The following is a 12847-nucleotide window of genomic DNA, read 5'->3' as shown; positions in this document are numbered from 1 at the left end:
GTTCGTACACTAAATACAAACCAAGGCTATTTATGGGGGATATTACTTCCGGCAAAGCTGAAAGACAAGCCATTAGATTTTTAGTGAGGGTTAACCACCCACTCGCTGGTTAGCGAAGGGGGCTGCTAGTAGCTACCCTGCTCACTCACACACACCAGGGCTGTGAAGTTATGAACCAACTTTGCTTTTCGCTTGGGTGGAGAACGGACGTTACCGCTCTTCCCCCTCACCATTATTGACTTGCCATTACAGTACTGACTAATTGCTTTTGTTCTTTTTCTTTTCTGTGTGTGTGTTCTCTTCTTGGCCGTCTTCATGTGGACCTTTCCAGGACCTGAGAGCCACTCCAGCGAGACATTTATGTCATCCGTTGATATGGATTCGCATCTGCTATGTCCTGCCTGCCAAGGGTGGCAATGTGACCAGGACAACGCCTACCCTTAATGCCAGAAGTGGTCTGCCTCCCAGAGGAAGAAGTTTGGGCGTCGGCGTAATAGTCCAAAAGGGGTTCTTCACCTTCGGGGTTTTCTCCTAAGTCAAAGAAAACCAAGGCTTCCTTTTCCAACTCCCTAAGCTCCTGATCAGTCGGTTTCCCCTGGGGAATCATCGAACAGAAGTGTATACCAATTAACTCCAGGTCAACCTCCATTCTCGAGGGACGGCTCTGCTTCCCCTAGCAAAGCAGCCCCACCCTTTCCCCTGGTAAGACCTGCTCTTTTTCTGATGTTTTTCAGGCATGGCCGTCCCTTGGTTTGACCGGCCCTCCTTCGAAAAAGACGCTTTTTGAACTTCTTCAACTCAAGAGGTGGATCCCTTATTGTTGGTGAGTGTGGAGCTACTAGATCCCGAGGTTTCGTCTGCTGTGTCTGCAGACAATTTCCGCCCTGTCGTTTCTTCCTCTGCAGCCACAGTTGCCAAAGACTGCGCTTCACCCCTTACAGAGCCAACTCTTCCGTCAGGGGTAGACCAAAGTCCGAGGCAGGTCTCTCCTGCGGGTGGGCATCTCTATCGTCCTAGAGTGAGATCTCCTCCCCCCTAGTCTTCAAGGTCTACTAGACATCTTCCTGGTACTGCCGAGCAGTCCTCCCCTTCAGAAGACCTTCGCCGTCCTCGACGAGCTCCCAGAGTACACGATCCTCCCTGACACTTCAGACGTTATCCTTCGCCTCCGGCAAAGAGATGTTTCTTTGGTTCGCCCAAAGACCTGTAATCTCCTCCTTTGCCCATCACACTATTCCCCTCGGAGGGCTGCCACTCATCAGTACCTCTCTGCTTGCCCACTCCTCGCTACTCGTCACCTCAACCGCAGACCTCTTCCAGAGATCGTCACAAGGTGATCTCGTCACACTCGCAACAACCTTCTGGTTCCCGACCCTCATCTGTACTATCAGACTCTCCCTGGACTCGCCGTTCGCCCGCCCCTGAGGCATTCGCCTGTCCACCGACACTCTACAGCCTCTCGTCACCTGACAGCTGTTCGTGGTTTGCCGACTGTTCACGGTCCTCTGGTTACTCGTCGGCCTCCAGCTGACCATCGTTCTTTGGCATTCCACCATTCGCCAGTTTCCCGTCGATTGGCAGCTGCTCGTTATTCTCTGGCAACTTGTCGTTCACCAGCGACTTCTCGATCAACAACTACTAGATGTTCAGTAATTTCATGACATTCTTCAGCTGTTCATCGATCACCAGCTTCCCGGTGTTAGGCAGCCAGCTGTTCGCCAATCACCAGCAGCTCGACATTCTCCAGCTGTTCTTAGTTCTCCTGTGGCTCGCCGCTCGCCAGTGCCTAGGCGTTCACCAGACCATTGGCATCTCCAAATTGGAGACAGTTGTCCCAACACTTTCCTTCCTGCACTTCTCAGGGCATTGCCACTCGCCAACCCACCGTCCGCCAGTGTCTCATAGGGGTTCTTTCTCTCATTCTAGTTCTTCCTCTCATTCTCCTGCCCACAAGCGCCAATTGTCAGATGTATATCACCAATCACCCTTAGAGCGTAAGTCTTCCGTTTTCCACAGATTGACCCGCGATCACAACTCTCCACCCAGGATGTCCAGGACATCTCGCCAGAAGGACGACTCCCGACGATCTCCTCTCCTTCAGGAAGAACCTACCTTTAAGGAGCCCAAGGTGCCCAAACAGGTAAGCCACCCTGTTCCGTTCCCATGTAAGATGGAACCATCGAAGCCGCAGCCGTCCACTTCTTCTTACCGCTCTCCAGTCCGTTTGTCGATTGATCCAAGTGGGAACCCTGTCCTATCGTTTCAGAAACCCTCAGCTTCGATACTCAGAGGGGACCTTTAGGCCAGCGCCGCAATGGGCAAAAAACTTTGATTCAACGTCCTGGTCAGCGCAGTCCACCAGGCGTTTGTGGGACGTGTCCCACCTCTACAGTCAACCAGCACTCCAAGGATTCAGCTGGAAAAGTCATCTTCTCCTCCAGCTGAACCAAGACGTAAGTCAATGATCCCCCATTCTCAGAGCCCCTGGTATCTTCCATCTCTCCCATGAAGATGAAATAAGTAGCTGATCCATGGGACTCATGTCAGATCAAGTTGACACCGGTAAGGTCATCGAAGCGGAGGCTCAGCATCATTGACCTTGACAGTCACATTGTTAGTATATCACCACACACTGCTTGTGTAGGTTACAGACTATGCTTAACAGGTTTAGCGAGGTGTTAAGGTCTTCTTATTTGTGCACGGAACCCTGTACAGTAGGGAGTACCCTGAATAAGGTCTAAAGCCATTGAAAATATCCACTTGTGTCAAGCGAGCCTAAATCACAATATTTCTTAAACCAATAAATTAACTTCATAATAAAGTATTTCCGACAAAGATAAACAAAATTTTTTCCATAAAGATGATCTATTTGACAAGTAATAAGAAAATTTACACCTGTTCCACCCAACAACATACATCCCACTAAATTTCACATACATAACCTAGCTTGTCAGCAACAAATTTACATATGGACTATGTTTATCAGCAGCCAGTTCCTCCCGCGTGCGTAGAGAAATGACACCAACTAACCTAAATTTCCCAACCGATACTTGTTTACAAGACCACACTCTCCTTTTACGCCCAAATTATGCAGTCCTACAGCTCTCCTCTTCTTGCATAGTAATTAGGAGGTTCTTTAAATGCTTGGAAAGCAAAAAATTACAAGATATTATTATTATTACTTGCTAGGCTACAACCCTAGCTGGAAGAGCAGAATGCTATAAGCCCAGGGGCTCCAACAGGGAAAAAAGCCCAGTGAGGAAAGGAAACAAGGAAAAATAAAATATCTTACGAACAGTAACAACATTGAAATAAATAATTCTTAAATAAACTATAAAAACTTTAACAAAACCAGAGGAAGAGAAATAAGATAGAATAGGGTGCCCGAGTGTACCCTCAAGCAAGAGATCTCTAACCCAAAAGAGAAATAAGATAGAATAGTGTGCCCGAGTGTACCCTCAAGCAAGAGATCTCTAACCCAAGACAGTGGAAGACCATGGTACAGAGGCTATGGCACTACCCAAGACTAGAAAACAATGGTTTGGATTTGGAGTATCCTTCTCCTAGAAGAGCTGCTGACCATAGCTAAAGAGTCTCTTCTACCCTTACTAAGATAAAGTAACCCCTTCATTGAGCAAGGGGGGGGAGGGGTTATAAAAAAAGCAGCTTTGGTTCCTCACTAAACGACATGGAACTGACATAGTCAATATAGTCAACCTATCAGAAGTTTGTGATGCCAGCGTACATAAATGGAAGTTTGTGATGCCAGCGTACATAAATGGAAGTTTGTGATGCCAGCGTACATAAATGGAAGTTTGTGATGCCAGCGTACATAAATGGAAGTTTGTGATGCCAGCATACATTTGATAAATATTCAAAATATATACTAAATTAAAAATGGAGTAATTACTCAAAAGTGTTCATGAAATATAAAATTCTGAATATACAGTACCGTATATCAAATGTACGCTAGAATCACGAACTTCCGTTTAGGCCTATGTATGCTGGCATCACAAACTTCTGTTTGGTTGACTGTGTTGACGATGTTAGTTCCAGGTTGTTTAGTAAGGAAACCAAGCTGGTTCTTTTTAAAACACCTCCCACCTTGCTCAACATATCTTACCCTTTTTTGCTTTCCCAACATCTAAAGAACCTCCTAATTACTGTTCAAGAGGACGAGAGCTGCACGACTATAATTTGGGAGTAAATGGAGAGCATGGTCTTGTAAACATATACCTCCCCACCTGACCTGACTTACAAGATGTGTCCTCACCTACTTCCCTAACGGGGCTAACGGTCCCCTGGTACCCCCTCACACTGCCGTATTCTTAGTCGGCCGTCATCATACACATAGGTGACAGCTATTATACATACTCTCTCTACGTAACGCTAAATTTGCCAATGCACACATCTGGGTATTACTGTACTTATCGTCGGGAAAACCTTTGTTGTATTACAGGGCAATGTAACATAGGAAAAAACTACCCTTTCTTATAGAAAAAACTGCGCTCTCTTCGAAAATGACACTCGTTCCCGTCGCAAATGAATAGTTTCAGAAATATGTATGCATCTATATCCTACGATAATGGGGGACCCCCAGTGGGAACTCGGGGTTTTGGGTGGGGAAAACATACTGGGGAAACAATATATAACCGTAAAACTAGCCTTTTCTTCTCTATACATTAACTTCTTGAATGTATAATAATCGGAGGAAAATACAAAACAGTATATCTGAATAAACTTTGGAGGTGCCGCTGCAAAGTTTGTCTCATGAAAAAATACAGTAACCAGTGCTGCCAACGTCTGATGTAGATCAAATGTTAGCTTTCCATGCTATCATTAGCACCCATACGTTCGTTCGTTCGTGCATACCAGTTTCGTCCTGCGCAGAAACCCCTCCCCCTTGCGCAGAAGCTTTTCCCCAACCTATTACTCGTTTTATTATCCTATTCCTTTTAATATCATCTCATTTTATATTCCCATTCAATATTATTTATCATACATGAATACTTTCTCTGGACTAGTTTCTCTATACAGTTCATTCATGTTTACCCTCTACACTCCTTTGTTTTTCTGTTATCCAATCACGAACCGATACCTATTCAAAGTTTACACAAGGGGGTTGTCAACTGATATTTCCCTACCCCCTTCCTTTGTCTCTTTAAGTGGTCTGTTCATACTAAATCCTTTTCCCTTGTAACCTTTGACCTAGTAAGGTGTCCGTCATTTCAAGTGAGGTTTATTTTTTCGTATTTTGCGATGGAGGAAGTTATAGATACTTGTAACGGCTTCAGTATTCCGTACCTAAAACATTTGCTAAATTCCATAGTGATTTTTATTATTCTTCAGCCAATGTTGATAATTTCCTGAAATCACACAACGTAATTCCTCAAGCCTTACAGTGCCCCAAGTGTCATTTCCCTCCTATCATGTATTTTATTGTAATACCGAAACCATCATTCCTAACACCAAAAAGAAACATCGTTGTGGTTATACTGTTACTCATTATAAAGGTACATTTTTGGGAAAAAGTCGTCTACCCCCATGGAAGATAATATTAATTGCAAAAATGTAAGTCATTCCTCAATAGTTATTATATGTGTTTTGTGACCGGGGAACTCCTAGGTTAGGTGGGTTTGTTAGGTTCTGCGCCCTTTTTGTACTTTTTATATATTGTGTAAAACTTAAATGGAAAAATTATTTAAAATACGTATGGAAATATCTAGCATTACTATCGCTAGCAATGTCACCGTACCGTTTGTAACGCTGTGTATCATTCGTAACATGGAGAATTTTACCGTTCTCATTAATACCTGAGGTTTGTGACCTGTCATACTTCTAGGTTAGGTTAGGTGGGTTTGTTAGGTTCTGTGGCCTTTTTGTACTTTTTATATATTGTGTAAAACTTATATGGAAAAATTATTTGAAATACGAATGCAAATATCTAGCATTGCTAGCATTACTAGCTATCGCTAGTAATGCCATCATACCGTTGGTAACTCTGTGTACCATTCGTCATTGTCGGTAACACTGTGTATCATTGGTAACGTTGCTAATGTTATCGTTCGCATCACATCGGTAAGGGAAGTGTCGCCGTTGAACTAGTGTTTATATTTAAATATTTTAACCCATCATATATGACAACATTGTTTATATTTAACCATTTTAACAGAAAATATATGTTTTCCTGTAGGAAATATCGTGATTTAACCGGGTTTCACCTTCATTTCATCCGTAATTCCATCAACCAATTCGACAACTTAAAGTCAGACGAATTGGTTAATCTGTTTGATGGCGGTTGAAATGAAGGTCAAATTCGGTTAAATCACGTTATTTACTATAGAAAAACATAAGTTTTCTGTTCGAAATCACGCCCTGTAATACAATACAAATTTACCAAACCTTTCGCAGTAAAAACCAATTTTAAGTTCAAGTACCCCTATAGCCTAGAGTCACCTTTAAGTAGAAAAAAAAAAATTAGCCAAACAGAAGGTATTAACACTCACGACACTTATCGAATCAGCAAACACTAAGGATATAAACGCAAATCGTTTACCCAAACTGATTAACCTAAAGTTAACTTAGTACTAAGGTGAGCTAAGGGATGCCCATATTAACAGTTAAGAAGTAAGCTGTAATAAACAAACTACTTTATCAAATCTTTGATTCCCCACATCCGATTCGATTTTTGGGAGGTATTGTAAAAAGACGCCTGTCTAAGATGGAAGGCCTATACAAATGGGAGTGGCATGGTCTACGATAAAATAAGACATTCACAGGTTTTTCCTGTCCCCAATGCCAACACCTATGCGTTCAGGTACCTGATAAAAAACAACTTGAAACTTTCACGTAAAGTGAACTATGTTAACTTTTCCCTCGACATCATTCTTACTTTTTGAAAACCTTAGAACTGATAAAGATATTTAGGGAGAAACTTACTTTGTAGGAGTTACTTCTTCAGAGGTTCCTCTCCAATGATAAACAATGATCGGTGCAGTATTGCCAATCTGACACAAACGGAACATTGTCGCCTTCGTACACAAACACAAAGACTGACAGATAATGAAATTTCATTGATAAAATCTCGCTTATATTGAACATTTTTCATAAGGATGTAAAATTTACGAGGATATATCTATGGTGCAATAATTCAAAGAAAGTAATTACTTTAAGAATTTTTAAATAAAACACAAATTACTGTATGATGTATCAATGCCTACTTATATACAGTAGTTCCTTTAGACTAGAGAAAGAGCATAAAGCTATTATTCTTTGTACTCACACATTCCATGAGTACAAAGCATATCACCACCCACAAGACCAATCTTTGAATCGTGATCACTTTGACCTCCAAGAAAGTTTGGATATTTATAAACATGGTCGTTATCGTACATTAGTATGTTGTCGGACTATATTTTGACGGGAACACTGAAATAAAGTGAAAGTTTTTCCCTTCAAATAATCTAACATAAGGTGTAAAACGATGGAAGTTTTATCGTAGGCCTCATTAACCACTCTGCTTGTATGCTATTAAGTTTATAAATGTCTATGGACATAACAACTAGCAAGAACAACCGCACTAGCACCTCTTCTTACGCTTCGCCTAGCAGAATTTATTTGAGTATACCACTAATATGATATCATCAATTAAATGACAAATAGATGCAGACGATATCAACGGGAAGGTGTTCCCTTTAACATTCTTGTGTGCTACTCTCTGTTGATATCAGGCGTCATTAATTATCATATTTCTCTCAACAAAAATATGTGACTTTAAGTCATCGATGACACTAAGAACAATAGCGCTATCCACTGTACAGGATTCTGGGTACAGTCCTGTGGCACAATCTTGTGATTATGAATCATGCGAAACGCGTAGGTCAAGGAGAAAGTTGAGTTTTTCACTTATGCCAAGGATAATCCGCATTGCATGTACTTCCATGGTAGATTATGTGTCAGAAACGCCTGTGATTCAGAGTTGAGATCACAAAACACAAAACAACACCTGCATATCATATCCAATTTTCATTTACCGCCCTAATCGTAATCACGTTTTATTATGTAACCATGTCCTTCATAAAATCTTATCGCATCCCCTACTCATTAAATTTTTCCTGGGCCTTGTTACACTCGTACTACTTACTACTTACTACACACACACACACACACACACACATATATATATATATATATATATATATATATATATATATATATATATATATACATATACATATATATATATATATATATATATATATATATATATATACATATATATATATATATATATATATATATATATATATATATATATATATATATATATATATATATATATATATATACATATATATATATATATATATATATATATATATATATATATACACACACATATATATATATATATATATATATATATATATATATATATATATATATATATTATATATATATATACATAGCCTATATATATATGTGTGTGTGTGTATGTATTTTTCTATATAATTAGTCATTATCTATGTCGGTGTATTTGGGTGGTCGTGCGTATTAGATGTGTCTATCATCATATGGCACCCCAAGCGGATGTCAATGTGTCTTCCTTTGACCGCTCTCTGCCTCTCCTGCCCATTTTCATTTCATCTACTTATGTTTTTTTTTTTTATTATTTATTTATCTATTCTTCTCCCGAAGAGGCGTTTTTACCTATTAATTTTGTAAAAGTAAGTGAATTTTTCAGTTCTTTGGGAGTACAAACACAAACGCCTTCTTTAAACTATTTCATGATAGCGCCAATCCTCAAATCAAGAGAGTATAATTTATAAATAATGAAGAATCTACTCCCTTTTTGGCACCGCAAGCCTTTGTTATCCTCTTTCAATAATTATTAGTAATGAATAACTGAAATTAATATGATTTTCATGGCTAAATGATTGTGTAGCCGGGCCAAACGTATCATTTCCGTTCCCTATATCTATCCTGTGACACAGCTAGCTATATTGAGCTCTTTGGCTCAGGATGCAGTCCACTCTCCTCTCCTATCCATAGCAGTAGCCTAATACATACCAGCCTTAACTTTTTTTTTTCAATTGCTTTTGTTGTCATTGGATTCTTTAGATACTGGATGAACTTACCCTAATTCAAATGATGAATTAATAAACCGAGAAAAATATTTGAATAAAATTTTCTCTATTCTTTTCGACCATGCCAAAATAAATATTCAATCATTACCATACATATGACAACGTGGTATGGTCGTGGCACGCCTTTAGATTTTTTTTCTTCTCAAACACCCCCTTTCGCTTTTTATTGTCACCCTTCAGATAGTTTAGCAAAACAAAACCCAAGAGCACTGATTTCGTCCCTCCCATGATCAGGAGGCACGTGTTTAGGGGTATGGCTAACGGTATGTCTGATCATTTTTTGGTGGAAGGAAAATTAGTTGTAGCAAAAGAGTGGGGGAATAGAGTAGGTGGATGTAAAAGGGAGGTAGTGAGGATTGAAGAGCTAATAAAACCGGGGGTAAAAAGTAAATATCAGGAAAGGTTGAAAATGGCATATGATGAGGTGAGAGTAAGAGAAACTGGTAATTTAGAGGAGGAATGGAAGTTAGTAAAAGAAAATTTTGTTGGGATTGCAATTGATGTATGTGGCAAGAAGGTTGTTGGAGGCAGCATGAGGAAGGGCAGTGAATGGTGGAATGAAGGAGTGAAGGTGAAAGTGGAAGAGAAAAAGAGGGCTTTTGAAGAATGGCTGCAGAGTAATAGTATAGAGAAGTATGAAAAATATAGAGAGAAAAAGGTGGAAGTAAAGCGCAAGGTACGTGAGGCAAAGAGGGCAGCTGACCTTAGGTGGGGTCAGGGATTGGGTCAGTCATATGAAGAGAATAAGAAGAAGTTTTGGAAAGAAGTGAAGAGAGTAAGGAAGGCTGGCGCAAGAATTGAAGAGACAGTGAAAGATGGAAATGGAAGGTTGTTAAAAGGAGAGGAGGCAAGGAAAAGGTGGGCGGAATATTTTGAAAGTTTGCTGAATGTTGAGGATAATAGGGAGGCAGATATAATTGCTGTTCCAGGTGTTGAGGTGCCAGTGATGGGAGGTGAGAATGAGAGAGAGATAACAATAGAGGAAGTGAGGAGAGCACTAGATGAAACGAGAGTAGGAAAAGCATCTGGTATGGACGGTGTGAAAGCTGAGATGTTGAAGGAAGGGGGTGTGACTGTACTTGAATGGTTGGTGAGATTGTTTAATATGTGTTTTGTGTTGTCAATGGTACCAGTAGATTGGGTTTGTGCATGTATTGTACCACTATATAAGGGTAAGGGAGATGTGCATGAGTGTTGTAATTCAAGAGGTATTAGTTTGTTGAGTGTAGTTGGAAAAGTGTATGGTAGAGTACTGATTAATAGGATTAAGGATAAAACAGAGAATGCAATCTTGGAAGTACAGGGTGGTTTTAGAAGAGGTAGGGGTTGTATGAATCAGATTTTTACAGTTAGGCAGATATGCGAGAAATATTTAGCAAAAGGTAAGGAGGTGTATGTTGCGTTTATGGATCTGGAGAAAGCATATGATAGAGTTGATAGGGAAGCAATGTGGGATGTGATGAGGTTATATGGAGTTGGTGGAAGGTTGTTGCAAGCAGTGAAAAGTTTATACAAAGGTAGTAAAGCATGTGTTAGAATAGGAAATGAAGTGAGTGATTGGTTTCCGGTGAGAGTGGGGCTGAGACAGGGATGTGTGATGTCGCCGTGGTTGTTTAACTTGTATGTTGATGGAGTGGTGAGAGAGGTGAATGCTCGAGTGCTTGGACGAGGATTAAAACTGGTAGGCGAGAAGGACCATGAATGGGAGGTAAATCAGTTGTTGTTTGCGGATGATACTGTACTGGTAGCAGACACAGAAGAGAAGCTTGACCGACTAGTGACAGAATTTGGAAGGGTGTGTGAGAGAAGGAAGTTGAGAGTTAATGTGGGTAAGAGTAAGGTTATGAGATGTACGAGAAGGGAAGGTGGTGCAAGGTTGAATGTCATGTTGAATGGAGAGTTACTTGAGGAGGTGGATCAGTTTAAGTACTTGGGGTCTATTGTTGCAGCAAATGGTGGAGTGGAAGCAGATGTACGTCAGAGAGTGAATGAAGGTTGCAAAGTGTTGGGGGCAGTTAAGGGAGTAGTAAAAAATAGAGGGTTGGGCATGAATGTAAAGAGAGTTCTATATGAGAAAGTGATTGTACCAACTGTAATGTATGGATCGGAGTCGTGGGGAATGAAAGTGATGGAGAGACAGAAATTGAATGTGTTTGAGATGAAGTGTCTGAGGAGTATGGCTGGTGTATCTCGAGTAGATAGGGTTAGGAACGAAGTGGTGAGGGAGAGAACGGGTGTAAGAAATGAGTTAGCGGCTAGAGTCGATATGAATGTGTTGAGGTGGTTTGGCCATGTTGAGAGAATGGAAAATGGTTGTCTGCTAAAGAAGGTGATGAATGCAAGAGTTGATGGGAGAAGTACAAGAGGAAGGCCAAGGTTTGGGTGGATGGATGGTGTGAAGAAAGCTCTGGGTGATAGGAGGATAGATGTGAGAGAGGCAAGAGAGCGTGCTAGAAATAGGAATGAATGGCGAGCGATTGTGACGCAGTTCCAGTAGGCCCTGCTGCTTCCTCCGGGGCCTTAGATGACCGCGGAGGTAGCAGCAGTAGGGGAGTCAGCATTATGAAGCTTCATCTGTGGTGGAAATGTGGGAGGTTGGGCTGTGGCACCCTAGCAGTACCAGCTGAACTCGGTTGGGTCCCTGATTAGGCTGAAGGAACATAGAGAGTAGAGGTCCCCTTTTTGTTTTGTTTCATTGTTGGTGTCGGCTACCCCCCAAAATTGGGGGAAGTGCCTTGGTATATAGATAGATGATCAGGAAGTTTTCCAATAAACTGGCAGTAGAACTGTAGTTACTGTACCCTTGTTCCTAAATTTCACGACCACGCCACTTTTCGTTACTCTAGTCGTAATAAGTAGTAGTTGGCCAATGGCGTGTTATACCAAACTGTCCAGGGAATGTAAACAAACAAAAAGAGAAGCTATTTTACATTTCGGGCAAATTCCTTTGAGTAATTACAATACTCAAGAACATGGCGAACATGATATAGCCAATAGCTTGGACTAAGAAGAAGATTCTTAACCAAGACGATTGCATTTCGCCGACCTAATCAGTATTACCTCATTATACCAAACTACTCTTTTACCAGTTAAGGATAGTTTTAAAAATATTAAGAAATTGGTTTAAATGAAAAAAAATAGGTTTATCTTGTTTTATTGACAGACAAAATATACATCTAGGTACTAATATAGTAGACACCACTTTATATACATAAAGACTGACAGCTGCTAAAAGTAACTAATTAACAGTACGTCAATTCATTGAGTCAATAATTGAGAGAGAGAGAGAGAGAGAGAGAGAGAGAGAGAGAGAGAGAGAGGAGAGAGAGAGAGAGAGAGAGAGAGAGAGAGAGAGAGAGAGAGAGAGAGAGAGAGAGAGAGACTGGATTACAGATTGTCAGATTGAATATCTTTTTATATTAAAGATTGGGAAAGAACAAAGAAATACCTAATGCAATATTTGCAAATATTCTGTAAGTATTATATCTTAACAGTAATATCTTACTTTTCTGTGGACAATGATTTAACATTCTGGATGAATGTATTATTACATAAATCTAGCTTTAAGTGGTAGACTATTTGTACGTTTAACCTAAACACATAAAATTGGATAAAAACAACACCATTTAATGCCCATTTCATGGGATATTGTACATTTCACAAAACAATGATAAAGTCTACTAACATATTACAAGAGCTTA

The 12847-nt window shown here is 40.3% G+C and overlaps 1 protein-coding gene across 2 annotated transcripts in view; it reads right to left on the bottom strand.

Moving 5' to 3' along the window:
• Abi (tyrosine kinase Abl) overlaps positions 1-7088 on the bottom strand; it is a 106602-nt gene extending 99514 nt beyond the window's left edge. For both annotated transcript variants that reach the window (XM_068393184.1, XM_068393185.1), the window contains exon 1: positions 6940-7088. The gene's annotated coding sequence lies outside the window, so the exon portion shown is untranslated. The remainder of the gene's footprint in view (positions 1-6939) is intronic.
• Positions 7089-12847: the final 5759 nt, after the last annotated feature.

Source organism: Palaemon carinicauda, chromosome 19 (genome assembly GCF_036898095.1).
Source record: "Palaemon carinicauda isolate YSFRI2023 chromosome 19, ASM3689809v2, whole genome shotgun sequence".
Lineage (NCBI taxonomy): Eukaryota > Metazoa > Arthropoda > Malacostraca > Decapoda > Palaemonidae > Palaemon > Palaemon carinicauda.
This window is presented reverse-complemented; position numbering and strand designations above follow the sequence as displayed.